This window comes from Oncorhynchus keta, unplaced genomic scaffold (genome assembly GCF_023373465.1).
Source record: "Oncorhynchus keta strain PuntledgeMale-10-30-2019 unplaced genomic scaffold, Oket_V2 Un_contig_2269_pilon_pilon, whole genome shotgun sequence".
NCBI classification, from domain to species: Eukaryota; Metazoa; Chordata; class Actinopteri; order Salmoniformes; family Salmonidae; genus Oncorhynchus; species Oncorhynchus keta.
The window spans coordinates 63,678-78,095 of NW_026283015.1; the positions used below are offsets into that span (position 1 = coordinate 63,678).

Below are 14,418 nucleotides of genomic sequence, written 5' to 3' on the forward strand. Positions count from 1 at the left end.
ACCCGCAGAGTAAACTAACCCGCAGAGTAAACTAACCCGCAGAGTAAACTAACCTGTAGACTAAACTAACCTGTAGAGTAAACGAACCTGTAGACTAAACTAACCTGTAGAGTAAACTAACCTGCAGAGTAAACTAACCTGTAGAGTAAACTAACCTGTAAACTAACCTGCAGAGTAAACTAACCTGTAGAGTAAACTAACCTGTAAACTAACCTGTAGAGTAAACTAACCTGTAAACTAACCTGTAGAGTAAACTAACCTGTAGAGTAAACTAACCTGTAGAGTAAACTAACCTGTAAACTAACCTGTAGAGTAAACTAACCTGTAAACTAACCTGTAGAGTAAACTAACCTGTAAACTAACCTGTAGAGTAAACTAACCTGTAGAGTAAACTAACCTGTAAACTAACCTGTAGAGTAAACTAACCTGTAAACTAACCTGTAGAGTAAACTAACCTGTAGAGTAAACTAACCTGTAGAGTAAACTAACCTGCAGACCTGTAAACTAACCTGTAGAGTAAACTAACCTGTAAACTAACCTGTAGAGTAAACTAACCTGTAGAGTAAACTAACCTGTAAACTAACCTGTAGAGTAAACTAACCTGTAAACTAACCTGTAAAGAGTAAACTAACCTGTAGAGTAAACTAACCTGCAGAGTAAACTAACCTGCAGAGTAAACTAACCTGTAGAGTAAACTAACCTGTAGAGTAAACTAACCTGCAGAGTAAACTAACCTGCAGAGTAAACTAACCTGTAGAGTAAACTAACCTGCAGAGTAAACTAACCTGCAGAGTAAACTAACCTGTAGAGTAAACTAACCTGTAGAGTAAACTAACCTGTAGAGTAAACTAACCTGCAGAGTAAACTAACCTGTAGAGTAAACTAACCTGTAAACTAACCTGCAGAGTAAACTAACCTGTAGAGTAAACTAACCTGCAGAGTAAACTAACCTGCAGAGTAAACTAACCTGCAGAGTAAACTAACCTGTAGAGTAAACTAACCTGCAGAGTAAACTAACCTGCAGAGTAAACTAACCTGTAGAGTAAACTAACCTGCAGAGTAAACTAACCTGCAGAGTAAACTAACCTGTAGAGTAAACTAACCTGTAGAGTAAACTAACCTGTAGAGTAAACTAACCTGCAGAGTAAACTAACCTGCAGAGTAAACTAACCTGCAGAGTAAACTAACCTGTAAACTAACCTGCAGAGTAAACTAACCTGCAGAGTAAACTAACCTGTAAACTAACCTGTAAACTAACCTGTAGAGTAAACTAACCTGTAGAGTAAACTAACCTGCAGAGTAAACTAACCTGTAGAGTAAACTAACCTGCAGAGTAAACTAACCTGCAGAGTAAACTAACCTGTAGAGTAAACTAACCTGTAGAGTAAACTAACCTGTAGAGTAAACTAACCTGCAGAGTAAACTAACCTGCAGAGTAAACTAACCTGCAGAGTAAACTAACCTGCAGAGTAAACTAACCTGTAGAGTAAACTAACCTGCAGAGTAAACTAACCTGTAAACTAACCTGCAGAGTAAACTAACCTGTAGAGTAAACTAACCTACAGAGTAAACTAACCTGTAAACTAACCTGTAAACTAACCTGCAGAGTAAACTAACCTGCAGAGTAAACTAACCCGCAGAGTAAACTAACCTGCAGAGTAAACTAACCTGTAGAGTAAACTAACCTACAGAGTAAACTAACCTGCAGAGTAAACTAACCTGCAGAGTAAACTAACCTGCAGAGTAAACTAACCTGCAGAGTAAACTAACCTGTAAACTAACCTGTAGAGTAAACTAACCTATTATTTTACAATGTAGAAAATAGTTTTTTTTTAACTAAGAAAAACCCTTGAATGAGTAGATGTGTCTAAACGTTTGCCTGGTACTGTGTCTGGTAGATTCTGTGTACTGTTTCTAACTGCCTTTACCCGACAGACTTACAAACTCAGTTTCCTCATTTTCAGAAGTTTTCCTGAGACCTATTTTCCCAGACCGACAGACTTACCACACAACAACTCAGTTTCCTCATCTTCAGAAGCATCAGCAGTCACCAGATGGTGTGTGGTTTTCCTGAGACCAGTTGGTAGAGCATGGCGCTTGTAACGCCAGGGTAGTGGGTTCGATCCCCGGGACCACCCATACGTAGAATGTATGCACACATGACTGTAAGTCGCTTTGGATAAAAGCGTCTGCTAAATGGCATATATTATTATTATATATTATTATTATATTATTCCCAGACTTTATACATTAGGCATTTGTTGACGTGTCGTCAAATTTTTAAAATTCTAGATGACATTTTCTCCTGAAAAAAATTGCATTTTAGTATTTTTAACAGATAGAAATAATGTTTAAAAAAAAGGTTTCATTCACAATCTGTTATGTATAAATCCAGTCGTGGAGTGTCCTAACGAAATTAAATAGCCTACATATAAAATCATAAATATTTGTGACTTTAAACCCAGAACAATGTATTTAAACCCAGAACAATGCATTTAAACCCAGTGTCCAGAACAATGTATTTAAACCCAGTGTCCAGAACAATGTATTTAAACCCAGTGTCCAGAACAATGCATTTAAACCCAGTGTCCAGAACAATGTATTTAAACCCAGTGTCCAGAACAATGTATTTAAACCCAGTGTCCAGAACAATGCATTTAAACCCAGTGTCCAGAACAATGTATTTAAACCCAGTGTCCAGAACAATGCATTTAAACCCAGTGTCCAGAACAATGCATTTAAACCCAGTGTCCAGAACAATGCATTTAAACCCAGTGTCCAGAACAATGTATTTAAACCCAGTGTCCAGAACAATGCATTTAAACCCAGTGTCCAGAACAATGTATTTAAACCCAGTGTCCAGAACAATGTATTTAAACCCAGAACAATGCATTTAAACCCAGTGTCCAGAACAATGCATTTAAACCCAGTGTCCAGAACAATGCATTTAAACCCAGAACAATGTATTTAAACCCAGTGTCCAGAACAATGTATTTAAACCCAGAACAATGCATTTAAACCCAGTGTCCAGAACAATGCATTTAAACCCAGTGTCCAGAACAATGTATTTAAACCCAGAACAATGTATTTAAACCCAGTGTCCAGAACAATGTATTTAAACCCAGTGTCCAGAACAATGTATTTAAACCCAGTGTCCAGAACAATGTATTTAAACCCAGTGTCCAGAACAATGTATTTAAACCCAGTGTCCAGAACAATGTATTTAAACCCAGAACAATGTATTTAAACCCAGTGTCCAGAACAATGTATTTAAACCCAGTGTCCAGAACAATGCATTTAAACCCAGTGTCCAGAACAATGTATTTAAACCCAGTGTCCAGAACAATGTATTTAAACCCAGTGTCCAGAACAATGTATTTAAACCCAGTGTCCAGAACAATGTATTTAAACCCAGTGTCCAGAACAATGTATTTAAACCCAGTGTCCAGAACAATGCATTTAAACCCAGTGTCCAGAACAATGTATTTAAACCCAGTGTCCAGAACAATGTATTTAAACCCAGTGTCCAGAACAATGTATTTAAACCCAGTGTCCAGAACAATGTATTTAAACCCAGAACAATGTATTTAAACCCAGTGTCCAGAACAATGCATTTAAACCCAGAACAATGTATTTAAACCCAGTGTCCAGAACAATGTATTTAAACCCAGAACAATGTATTTAAACCCAGTGTCCAGAACAAATTTAAACCCAGAACAATGTATTTAAACCCAGTGTCCAGAACAATGTATTTAAACCCAGAACAATGTATTTAAACCCAGTGTCCAGAACAATGTATTTAAACCCAGTGTCCAGAACAATGTATTTAAACCCAGTGTATTTCCAGAACAATGTATTTAAACCCAGTGTCCAGAACAATGTATTTAAACCCAGAACAATGTATTTAAACCCAGTGTCCAGAACAATGTATTTAAACCCAGTGTCCAGAACAATGTATTTAAACCCAGTGTCCAGAACAATGTATTTAAACCCAGAACAATGCATTTAAACCCAGTGTCCAGAACAATGTATTTAAACCCAGTGTCCAGAACAATGTATTTAAACCCAGTGTCCAGAACAATGTATTTAAACCCAGTGTCCAGAACAATGTATTTAAACCCAGTGTCCAGAACAATGTATTTAAACCCAGAACAATGTATTTAAACCCAGTGTCCAGAACAATGCATTTAAACCCAGTGTCCAGAACAATGTATTTAAACCCAGTGTCCAGAACAATGTATTTAAACCCAGAACAATGTATTTAAACCCAGTGTCCAGAACAATGTATTTAAACCCAGTGTCCAGAACAATGTATTTAAACCCAGTGTCCAGAACAATGTATTTAAACCCAGTGTCCAGAACAATGTATTTAAACCCAGTGTCCAGAACAATGTATTTAAACCCAGTGTCCAGAACAATGTATTTAAACCCAGTGTCCAGAACATTTAAACCCAGAACAATGCATTTAAACCCAGTGTCCAGAACAATGCATTTAAACCCAGTGTCCAGAACAATGCATTTAAACCCAGTGTCCAGAACAATGTATTTAAACCCAGTGTCCAGAACAATGCATTTAAACCCAGTGTCCAGAACAATGTATTTAAACCCAGTGTCCAGAACAATGTATTTAAGTGATATGCAAATATGCTCATTTAAAAAAAATGAAATATCAACATAAATTTGCATATATCAAAATACTATTTCCAGAGGGGATATTAAACTAAAAGTATAATATTTGTGTCCACGTTCAACCGGTAAAAGTTGATTGTGATGTGATTAAGGGTGTGGTGCCTGGACTTCCATAGAGCAAATGGAATCCACCGGAACAACGCAAGTTCCAAAGAGGAAGTGGGACGTACTCCCGATTTGATCTGCGAATCAGAAGCGTACGTCTCGAGGGTCTGGCAGGAAGCTGCGTATCAACAAAACGGAGGTGAGGGACGAACCCCAAAAACCTATGTAGGACACTGCTTTTAGACCAGAGCCCCAAATGGGTCCTAGGAAGTAGTGAACCTATGTAGGACACTGCTTTTAGACCAGAGCCCCCCATGGGTCCTAGGAAGTAGTGAACCTATGTAGGACACTGCTTTTAGACCAGAGCCCCCCATGGGTCCTAGGAAGTAGTGAACCTATGTAGGACACTGCTTTTAGACCAGAGCCCCCCCATGGGTCCTAGGAAGTAGTGAACCTATGTAGGACACTGCTTTTAGACCAGAGCCCCCATGGGTCCTAGGAAGTAGTGAACCTATGTAGGACACTGCTTTTAGACCAGAGCCCCCATGGGTCCTAGGAAGTAGTGAACCTATGTAGGACACTGCTTTTAGACCAGAGCCCCCATGGGTCCTAGGAAGTAGTGAACCTATGTAGGACACTGCTTTTAGACCAGAGCCCCCATGGGTCCTAGGAAGTAGTGAACCTATGTAGGACACTGCTTTTAGACCAGAGCCCCCATGGGTCCTAGGAAGTAGTGAACCTATGTAGGACACTGCTTTTAGACCAGAGCCCCCATGGGTCCTAGGAAGTAGTGAACCTATGTAGGACACTGCTTTTAGACCAGAGCCCCCATGGGTCCTAGGAAGTAGTGAACCTATGTAGGACACTGCTTTTAGACCAGAGCCCCCATGGGTCCTAGGAAGTAGTGAACCTATGTAGGACACTGCTTTTAGACCAGAGCCCCCATGGGTCCTAGGAAGTAGTGAACCTATGTAGGACACTGCTTTTAGACCAAGCCCCCATGGGTCCTAGGAAGTAGTGAACCTATGTAGGACACTGCTTTTAGACCAGAGCCCCCATGGGTCCTAGGAAGTAGTGAACCTATGTAGGACACTGCTTTTAGACCAGAGCCCCCATGGGTCCTAGGAAGTAGTGAACCTATGTAGGACACTGCTTTTAGACCAGAGCCCCCATGGGTCCTAGGAAGTAGTGAACCTATGTAGGACACTGCTTTTAGACCAGAGCCCCCATGGGTCCTAGGAAGTAGTGAACCTATGTAGGACACTGCTTTTAGACCAGAGCCCCCATGGGTCCTAGGAAGTAGTGAACCTATGTAGGACACTGCTTTTAGACCAGAGCCCCCATGGGTCCTAGGAAGTAGTGAACCTATGTAGGACACTGCTTTTAGACCAGAGCCCCCCATGGGTCCTAGGAAGTAGTGAACCTATGTAGGACACTGCTTTTAGACCAGAGCCCCCATGGGTCCTAGGAAGTAGTGAACCTATGTAGGACACTGCTTTTAGACCAGAGCCCCCATGGGTCCTAGGAAGTAGTGAACCTATGTAGGACACTGCTTTTAGACCAGAGCCCCCATGGGTCCTAGGAAGTAGTGAACCTATGTAGGACACTGCTTTTAGACCAGAGCCCCCCATGGGTCCTAGGAAGTAGTGAACCTATGTAGGACACTGCTTTTAGACCAGAGCCCCCATGGGTCCTAGGAAGTAGTGAACCTATGTAGGACACTGCTTTTAGACCAGAGCCCCCATGGGTCCTAGGAAGTAGTGAACCTATGTAGGACACTGCTTTTAGACCAGAGCCCCCATGGGTCCTAGGAAGTAGTGAACCTATGTAGGACACTGCTTTTAGACCAGAGCCCCCATGGGTCCTAGGAAGTAGTGAACCTATGTAGGACACTGCTTTTAGACCAGAGCCCCCATGGGTCCTAGGAAGTAGTGAACCTATGTAGGACACTGCTTTTAGACCAGAGCCCCCATGGGTCCTAGGAAGTAGTGAACCTATGTAGGACACTGCTTTTAGACCAGAGCCCCCATGGGTCCTAGGAAGTAGTGAACCTATGTAGGACACTGCTTTTAGACCAGAGCCCCCATGGGTCCTAGGAAGTAGTGAACCTATGTAGGACACTGCTTTTAGACCAGAGCCCCCATGGGTCCTAGGAAGTAGTGAACCTATGTAGGACACTGCTTTTAGACCAGAGCCCCCATGGGTCCTAGGAAGTAGTGAACCATGTAGACAGGACACTGCTTTTAGACCAAGCCCCCATGGGTCCTAGGAAGTAGTGAACCTATGTAGGACACTGCTTTTAGACCAGAGCCCCATGGGTCCTAGGAAGTGTGAACCTATGTAGGACAATGCTTTTAGACCAGAGCCCCCATGGGTCCTAGGAAGTAGTGAACCTATGTAGGACACTGCTTTTAGACCAGAGCCCCCATGGGTCCTAGGAAGTAGTGAACCTATGTAGGACACTGCTTTTAGACCAGAGCCCCCATGGGTCCTAGGAAGTAGTGAACCTATGTAGGACACTGCTTTTAGACCAGAGCCCCCATGGGTCCTAGGAAGTAGTGAACCTATGTAGGACACTGCTTTTAGACCAGAGCCCCCATGGGTCCTAGGAAGTAGTGAACCTATTAGGACACTTTTAGACCAGAGCCCCCAGTCCTACAATGTATTGTCCAGGACACTGCTTTTAGACCAGAGCCCCCATGGGTCCAGAACAAAGTTAAACCTAGTGTCCAGGACATGCTTTTAGACCAGAGCCCCCATGGGTCCTAGGAAGTAGTGAACCTATGTAGGACACTGCTTTTAGACCAGAGCCCCCCATGGGTCCAGAAGGAAGTAGTGAACCTATGAGACAATGCTTTTAGACCAGAGCCCCCATGGGTCCTAGGAAGTAGTGAACCTATGTAGGACACTGCTTTTAGACCAGAGCCCCCATGGGTCCTAGGAAAGTGAACCTATGTCCAGGACACTGCTTTTAGAACCCAGAGCCCCCATGGGTCCTAGGAAGTAGTGAACCTATGTAGGACACTGCTTTTAGACCAAATGGGTCCTAGGAAGTAGTGAACCTATGTAGGACACTGCTTTTAGACCAGAGCCCCCATGGGTCCTAGGAAAGTGAAATGTAGGACACTGCTTTTAGACCAGAGCCCCCATGGGTCCTAGGAAGTAGTGAACCTATGTAGGACACTGCTTTTAGACCAGAGCCCCATGGGTCCTAGGAAGTAGTGAACCTATGTAGGACACTGCTATTTAGACCAGAGCCCCATGGGTCCCAGGGAAGTAGTGAACCTATGTAGGACACTGCTTTTAGACCAGAGCCCCATGGGTCCTAGGAAGTAGTGAACCTATGTAGGACACTGCTTTTAGACCAAGCCCCCATGGGTCCTAGGAAGTAGTGAACCCATGTAGGACACTGCTTTTAGACCAGAGCCCCCATGGGTCCAGGAACAGTGAACCTATGTAGGACACTGCTTTTAGACCAGAGCCCCCATGGGTCCTAGGAAGTAGTGAACCTATGTAGGACACTGCTTTTAGACCAGAGCCCCCATGGGTCCTAGGAAGTAGTGAACCTATGTAGGACACTGCTTTTAGACCAGAGCCCCCATGGGTCCTAGGAAGTAGTGAACCTATGTAGGACACTGCTTTTAGACCAGAGCCCCCATGGGTCCTAGGAAGTAGTGAACCTATGTAGGACACTGCTTTTAGACCAGAGCCCCCATGGGTCCTAGGAAGTAGTGAACCTATGTAGGACACTGCTTTTAGACCAGAGCCCCCATGGGTCCTAGGTGTAGTGAACCTATGTAGGACACTGCTTTTAGACCAGAGCCCCCATGGGTCCTAGGAAGTAGTGAACCTATGTAGGACACTGCTTTTAGACCAGAGCCCCCATGGGTCCTAGGCCCCTATGTAGGACACTGCTTTTAGACCAGAGCCCCCATGGGTCCTAGGAAGTAGTGAACCTATGTAGGACACTGCTTTTAGACCAGAGCCCCCATGGGTCCTAGGAAGTAGTGAACCTATGTAGGACACTGCTTTTAGACCAGAGCCCCCATGGGTCCTAGGAAGTAGTGAACCTATGTAGGACACTGCTTTTAGACCAGAGCCCCCATGGGTCCTAGGAAGTAGTGAACCTATGTAGGACACTGCTTTTAGACCAGAGCCCCCATGGGTCCTAGGAAGTAGTGAACCTATGTAGGACACTGCTTTTAGACCAGAGCCCCCATGGGTCCAGGAAGTAGTGAACCTATGTAGGACACTGCTTTTAGACCAGAGCCCCCATGGGTCCTAGGAAGTAGTGAACCTATGTAGGACACTGCTTTTAGACCAGAGCCCCCATGGGTCCTAGGAAGTAGTGAACCTATGTAGGACACTGCTTTTAGACCAGAGCCCCCATGGGTCCTAGGAAGTAGTGAACCTATGTAGGACACTGCTTTTAGACCAGAGCCCCCATGGGTCCTAGGAAGTAGTGAACCTATGTAGGACACTGCTTTTAGACCAGAGCCCCCATGGGTCCTAGGAAGTAGTGAACCTATGTAGGACACTGCTTTTAGACCAGAGCCCCCATGGGTCCTAGGAAGTAGTGAACCCATGTAGGACACTGCTTTTAGACCAGAGCCCCCATGGGTCCTAGGAAGTAGTGAACCTATGTAGGACACTGCTTTTAGACCAGAGCCCCCATGGGTCCTAGGAAGTAGTGAACCTATGTAGGACACTGCTTTTAGACCAGAGCCCCCATGGGTCCTAGGAAGTAGTGAACCCATGCCAGGACACTGCTTTTAGACCAGAGCCCCCATGGGTCCTAGGAAGTAGTGAACCTATGTAGGACACTGCTTTTAGACCAGAGCCCCCATGGGTCCTAGGAAGTAGTGAACCTATGTAGGACACTGCTTTTAGACCAGAGCCCCCATGGGTCCTAGGAAGTAGAACCTAGGTGTAGGACACTGCTTTTAGACCAGAGCCCCCATGGGTCCTAGGAAGTAGTGAACCCAGTGTAGGACACTGCTTTTAGACCAGAGCCCCCATGGGTCCTAGGAAGTAGTGAACCTATGTAGGACACTGCTTTTAGACCAGAGCCCCCATGGGTCCTAGGAAGTAGTGAACCTATGTAGGACACTGCTTTTAGACCAGAGCCCCATGGGTCCTAGGAAGTAGTGAACCTATGTAGGACACTGCTTTTAGACCAGAGCCCCCATGGGTCCTAGGAAGTAGTGAACCTATGTAGGACACTGCTTTTAGACCAGAGCCCCCATGGGTCCTAGGAAGTAGTGAACCATGTAGGACACTGCTTTTAGACCAGAGCCCCCATGGGTCCTAGGAAGTAGTGAACCTATGTAGGACACTGCTTTTAGACCAGAACCCCCATGGGTCCTAGGAAGTGAACCTATGTGAACCTAGCCCCCATGTAGGACACTAGGCTTTTAGACCAGAGCCCCCATGGGTCCTAGAGGAAGTAGTGAACCTATGTAGGACACTGCTTTTAGACCAGAGCCCCCATGGGTCCAGAAGTAGTGAACCTATGTAGGACACTGCTTTTAGACCAGAGCCCCCATGGGTCCTAGGAAGTAGTGAACCTATGTAGGACACTGCTTTTAGACCAGAGCCCCCATGGGTCCTAGGAAGTAGTGAACCTATGTAGGACACTGCTTTTAGACCAGAGCCCCCATGGGTCCTAGGAAGTAGTGAACCTATGTAGGACACTGCTTTTAGACCAGAGCCCCCATGGGTCCTAGGAAGTAGTGAACCTATGTAGGACACTGCTTTTAGACCAGAGCCCCCATGGGTCCTAGGAAGTAGTGAACCTATGTAGGACACTGCTTTTAGACCAGAGCCCCCATGGGTCCTAGGAAGTAGTGAACCTATGTAGGACACTGCTTTTAGACCAGAGCCCCCATGGGTCCTAGGAAGTAGTGAACCTATGTAGGACACTGCTTTTAGACCAGAGCCCCCATGGGTCCTAGGAAGTAGTGAACCTATGTAGGACACTGCTTTTAGACCAGAGCCCCCATGGGTCCTAGGAAGTAGTGAACCTATGTAGGACACTGCTTTTAGACCAGAGCCCCCATGGGTCCTAGGAAGTAGTGAACCTATGTAGGACACTGCTTTTAGACCAGAGCCCCCATGGGTCCCCCATGGGTCCTAGGAAGTAGTGAACCTATGTAGGACACTGCTTTTAGACCAGAGCCCCCATGGGTCCTAGGAAGTAGTGAACCTATGTAGGACACTGCTTTTAGACCAGAGCCCCCATGGGTCCTAGTGAACCTATGTAGGACACTGCTTTTAGACCAAGCCCCCCTAGGAAGTAGTGAACCTATGTAGGACACTGCTTTTAGACCAGAGCCCCCATGGGTCCTAGGAAGTAGTGAACCTATGTAGGACACTGCTTTTAGACCAGAGCCCCCATGGGTCCTAGGAAGTAGTGAACCTATGTAGGACACTGCTTTTAGACCAGAGCCCCCATTTAGACCAGAGCCCCAGCCCCCATGGGTCCTAGGAAGTAGTGAACCTATGTAGGACACTGCTTTTAGACCACTGAGCCCCCATGGGTCCTAGGAAGTAGTGAACCTATGTAGGACACTGCTTTTAGACCAGAGCCCCCATGGGTCCTAGGAAGTAGTGAACCTATGTAGGACACTGCTTTTAGACCAGAGCCCCCATGGGTCCTAGGAAGTAGTGAACCTATTAGGACACTGCTTTTAGACCAGAGCCCCCATGGGTCCTAGGAAGTAGTGAACCTATGTAGGACACTGCTTTTAGACCAGAGCCCCCATGGGTCCTAGGAAGTAGTGAACCTATGTAGGACACTGCTTTTAGACCAGAGCCCCCATGGGTCCTAGGAAGTAGTGAACCTATGTAGGACACTGCTTTTAGACCAGAGCCCCCATGGGTCCTAGGAAGTAGTGAACCTATGTAGGACACTGCTTTTAGACCAGAGCCCCCATGGGTCCTAGGAAGTAGTGAACCTATGTAGGACACTGCTTTTAGACCAGAGCCCCCATGGGTCCTAGGAAGTAGTGAACCTATGTAGGACACTGCTTTTAGACCAGAGCCCCCATGGGTCCTAGGAAGTAGTGAACCTATGTAGGACACTGCTTTTAGACCAGAGCCCCCATGGGTCCTAGGAAGTAGTGAACCTATGTAGGACACTGCTTTTAGACCAGAGCCCCCATGGGTCCTAGGAAGTAGTGAACCTATGTAGGACACTGCTTTTAGACCAGAGCCCCCATGGGTCCTAGGAAGTAGTGAACCTATGTAGGACACTGCTTTTAGACCAGAGCCCCCATGGGTCCTAGGAAGTAGTGAACCTATGTAGGACACTGCTTTTAGACCAGAGCCCCCATGGGTCCTAGGAAGTAGTGAACCTATGTAGGACACTGCTTTTAGACCAGAGCCCCCATGGGTCCTAGGAAGTAGTGAACCTATGTAGGACACTGCTTTTAGACCAGAGCCCCCATGGGTCCTAGGAAGTAGTGAACCTATGTAGGACACTGCTTTTAGACCAGAGCCCCCATGGGTCCTAGGAAGTAGTGAACCTATGTAGGACACTGCTTTTAGACCAGAGCCCCCATGGGTCCTAGGAAGTAGTGAACCTATGTAGGACACTGCTTTTAGACCAGAGCCCCCATGGGTCCTAGGAAGTAGTGAACCTATGTAGGACACTGCTTTTAGACCAGAGCCCCCATGGGTCCTAGGAAGTAGTGAACCTATGTAGGACACTGCTTTTAGACCAGAGCCCCCATGGGTCCTAGGAAGTAGTGAACCTATGTAGGACACTGCTTTTAGACCAGAGCCCCCATGGGTCCTAGGAAGTAGTGAACCTATGTAGGACACTGCTTTTAGACCAGAGCCCCCATGGGTCCTAGGAAGTAGTGAACCTATGTAGGACACTGCTTTTAGACCAGAGCCCCCATGGGTCCTAGGAAGTAGTGAACCTATGTAGGACACTGCTTTTAGACCAGAGCCCCCATGGGTCCTAGGAAGTAGTGAACCTATGTAGGACACTGCTTTTAGACCAGAGCCCCCATGGGTCCTAGGAAGTAGTGAACCTATGTAGGACACTGCTTTTAGACCAGAGCCCCCATGGGTCCTAGGAAGTAGTGAACCTATGTAGGACACTGCTTTTAGACCAGAGCCCCCATGGGTCCTAGGAAGTAGTGAACCTATGTAGGACACTGCTTTTAGACCAGAGCCCCCATGGGTCCTAGGAAGTAGTGAACCTATGTAGGACACTGCTTTTAGACCAGAGCCCCCATGGGTCCTAGGAAGTAGTGAACCTATGTAGGACACTGCTTTTAGACCAGAGCCCCCATGGGTCCTAGGAAGTAGTGAACCTATGTAGGACACTGCTTTTAGACCAGAGCCCCCATGGGTCCTAGGAAGTAGTGAACCTATGTAGGACACTGCTTTTAGACCAGCCCCCATGGGTCCTAGGAAGTAGTTTTAGGACACTGCAGACCAGCCCCCATGGGTCCTAGGAAGTAGTGAACCTATGTAGGACACTGCTTTTAGACCAGAGCCCCCCATGGGTCCTAGGAAGTAGTGAACCTATGTAGGACACTGCTTTTAGACCAGAGCCCCCCATGGGTCCTAGGAAGTAGTGAACTGTACAGGTAACGGGATCCCGTTATGAGATCTGATTCGTAGCTTTGAAGTGACTCGTTTCATTTCAGTCAACCAACCAATCACGACTGTCGCATCCATCCCTTCAAACATGGTTTTATTGCCCCCTACGTTCAGTTATATTTGTGATAAAACACAATATTTTAATATCTGGATCATTCGCCAATATCTTCGTTTTGACATCTTCAAATGTTCCTCTTTAGCTTGTCGTCAAAAGGTAGACAGACAGACAGACAGACAGGGCCAGGTAGACAGACAGACAGACAGGGCCAGGTAGACAGACAGACAGACAGGGCCAGGTAGAGACAGACAGGGCCAGGTAGAGACAGACAGACAGGGCCAGGTAGAGACAGACAGATAGGGCCAGGTAGAGACAGACAGATAGGGCCAGGTAGACAGACAGACAGACAGGGCCAGGTAGACAGACAGACAGATAGGGCCAGGTAGACAGACAGACAGGGACAGGGCCAGGTAGACAGACAGACAGACAGGGCCAGGTAGACAGACAGACAGACAGGGCCAGGTAGAGACAGACAGATAGGGCCAGGTAGAGACAGACAGACAGGGCCAGGTAGACAGACAGACAGATAGGGCCAGGTAGACAGACAGACAGACAGGGCCAGGTAGAGACAGACAGGGCCAGGTAGAGACAGACAGGGCCAGGTAGAGACAGATAGGGCCAGGTAGAGACAGACAGATAGGGCCAGGTAGAGACAGACAGATAGGGCCAGGTAGAGACAGACAGATAGGGCCAGGTAGAGACAGACAGATAGGGCCAGGTAGAGACAGACAGATAGGGCCAGGTAGAGACAGACAGACAGGGCCAGGTAGAGACAGACAGACAGGGCCAGGTAGAGACAGACAGACAGGGCCAGGTAGAGACAGACAGACAGGGCCAGGTAGAGACAGACAGACAGGGCCAGGTAGAGACAGACAGACAGGGCCAGGTAGAGACAGACAGACAGGGCCAGGTAGAGACAGACAGACAGGGCCAGGTAGAGACAGACAGACAGGGCCAGGTAGAGACAGACAGACAGGGCCAGGTAGAGACAGATAGGGCCAGGTAGAGAC

The 14,418-nt window shown here is 46.5% G+C and overlaps 2 long non-coding RNA genes across 6 annotated transcripts; one reads left to right on the plus strand and one right to left on the minus strand.

Moving 5' to 3' along the window:
• Nucleotides 1–4,961: 4,961 nt before the first annotated feature.
• Nucleotides 4,962–13,330, minus strand: LOC127921595 (uncharacterized). 5 transcript variants are annotated; one of them, XR_008109038.1, is made up of 4 exons: nt 13,215–13,330; nt 6,272–6,386; nt 6,100–6,157; nt 4,962–5,129 (listed from the first exon to the last, which is right to left on the minus strand). It is a non-coding gene; the product is annotated as an uncharacterized LOC127921595 (long non-coding RNA). The 5 variants fall into 5 exon arrangements; XR_008109037.1 differs by having other exon boundaries at nt 6,043–6,157; nt 6,329–6,443; XR_008109035.1 differs by having other exon boundaries at nt 4,991–5,129; nt 6,043–6,157.
• Nucleotides 13,331–13,440: 110 nt separating this feature from the next.
• Nucleotides 13,441–14,404, plus strand: LOC127921594 (uncharacterized). The gene is made up of 5 exons (XR_008109034.1): nt 13,441–13,564; nt 13,595–13,764; nt 13,819–13,990; nt 14,031–14,126; nt 14,175–14,404. It is a non-coding gene; the product is annotated as an uncharacterized LOC127921594 (long non-coding RNA).
• The last annotated feature ends 14 nt before the right edge of the window (nt 14,405–14,418 follow it).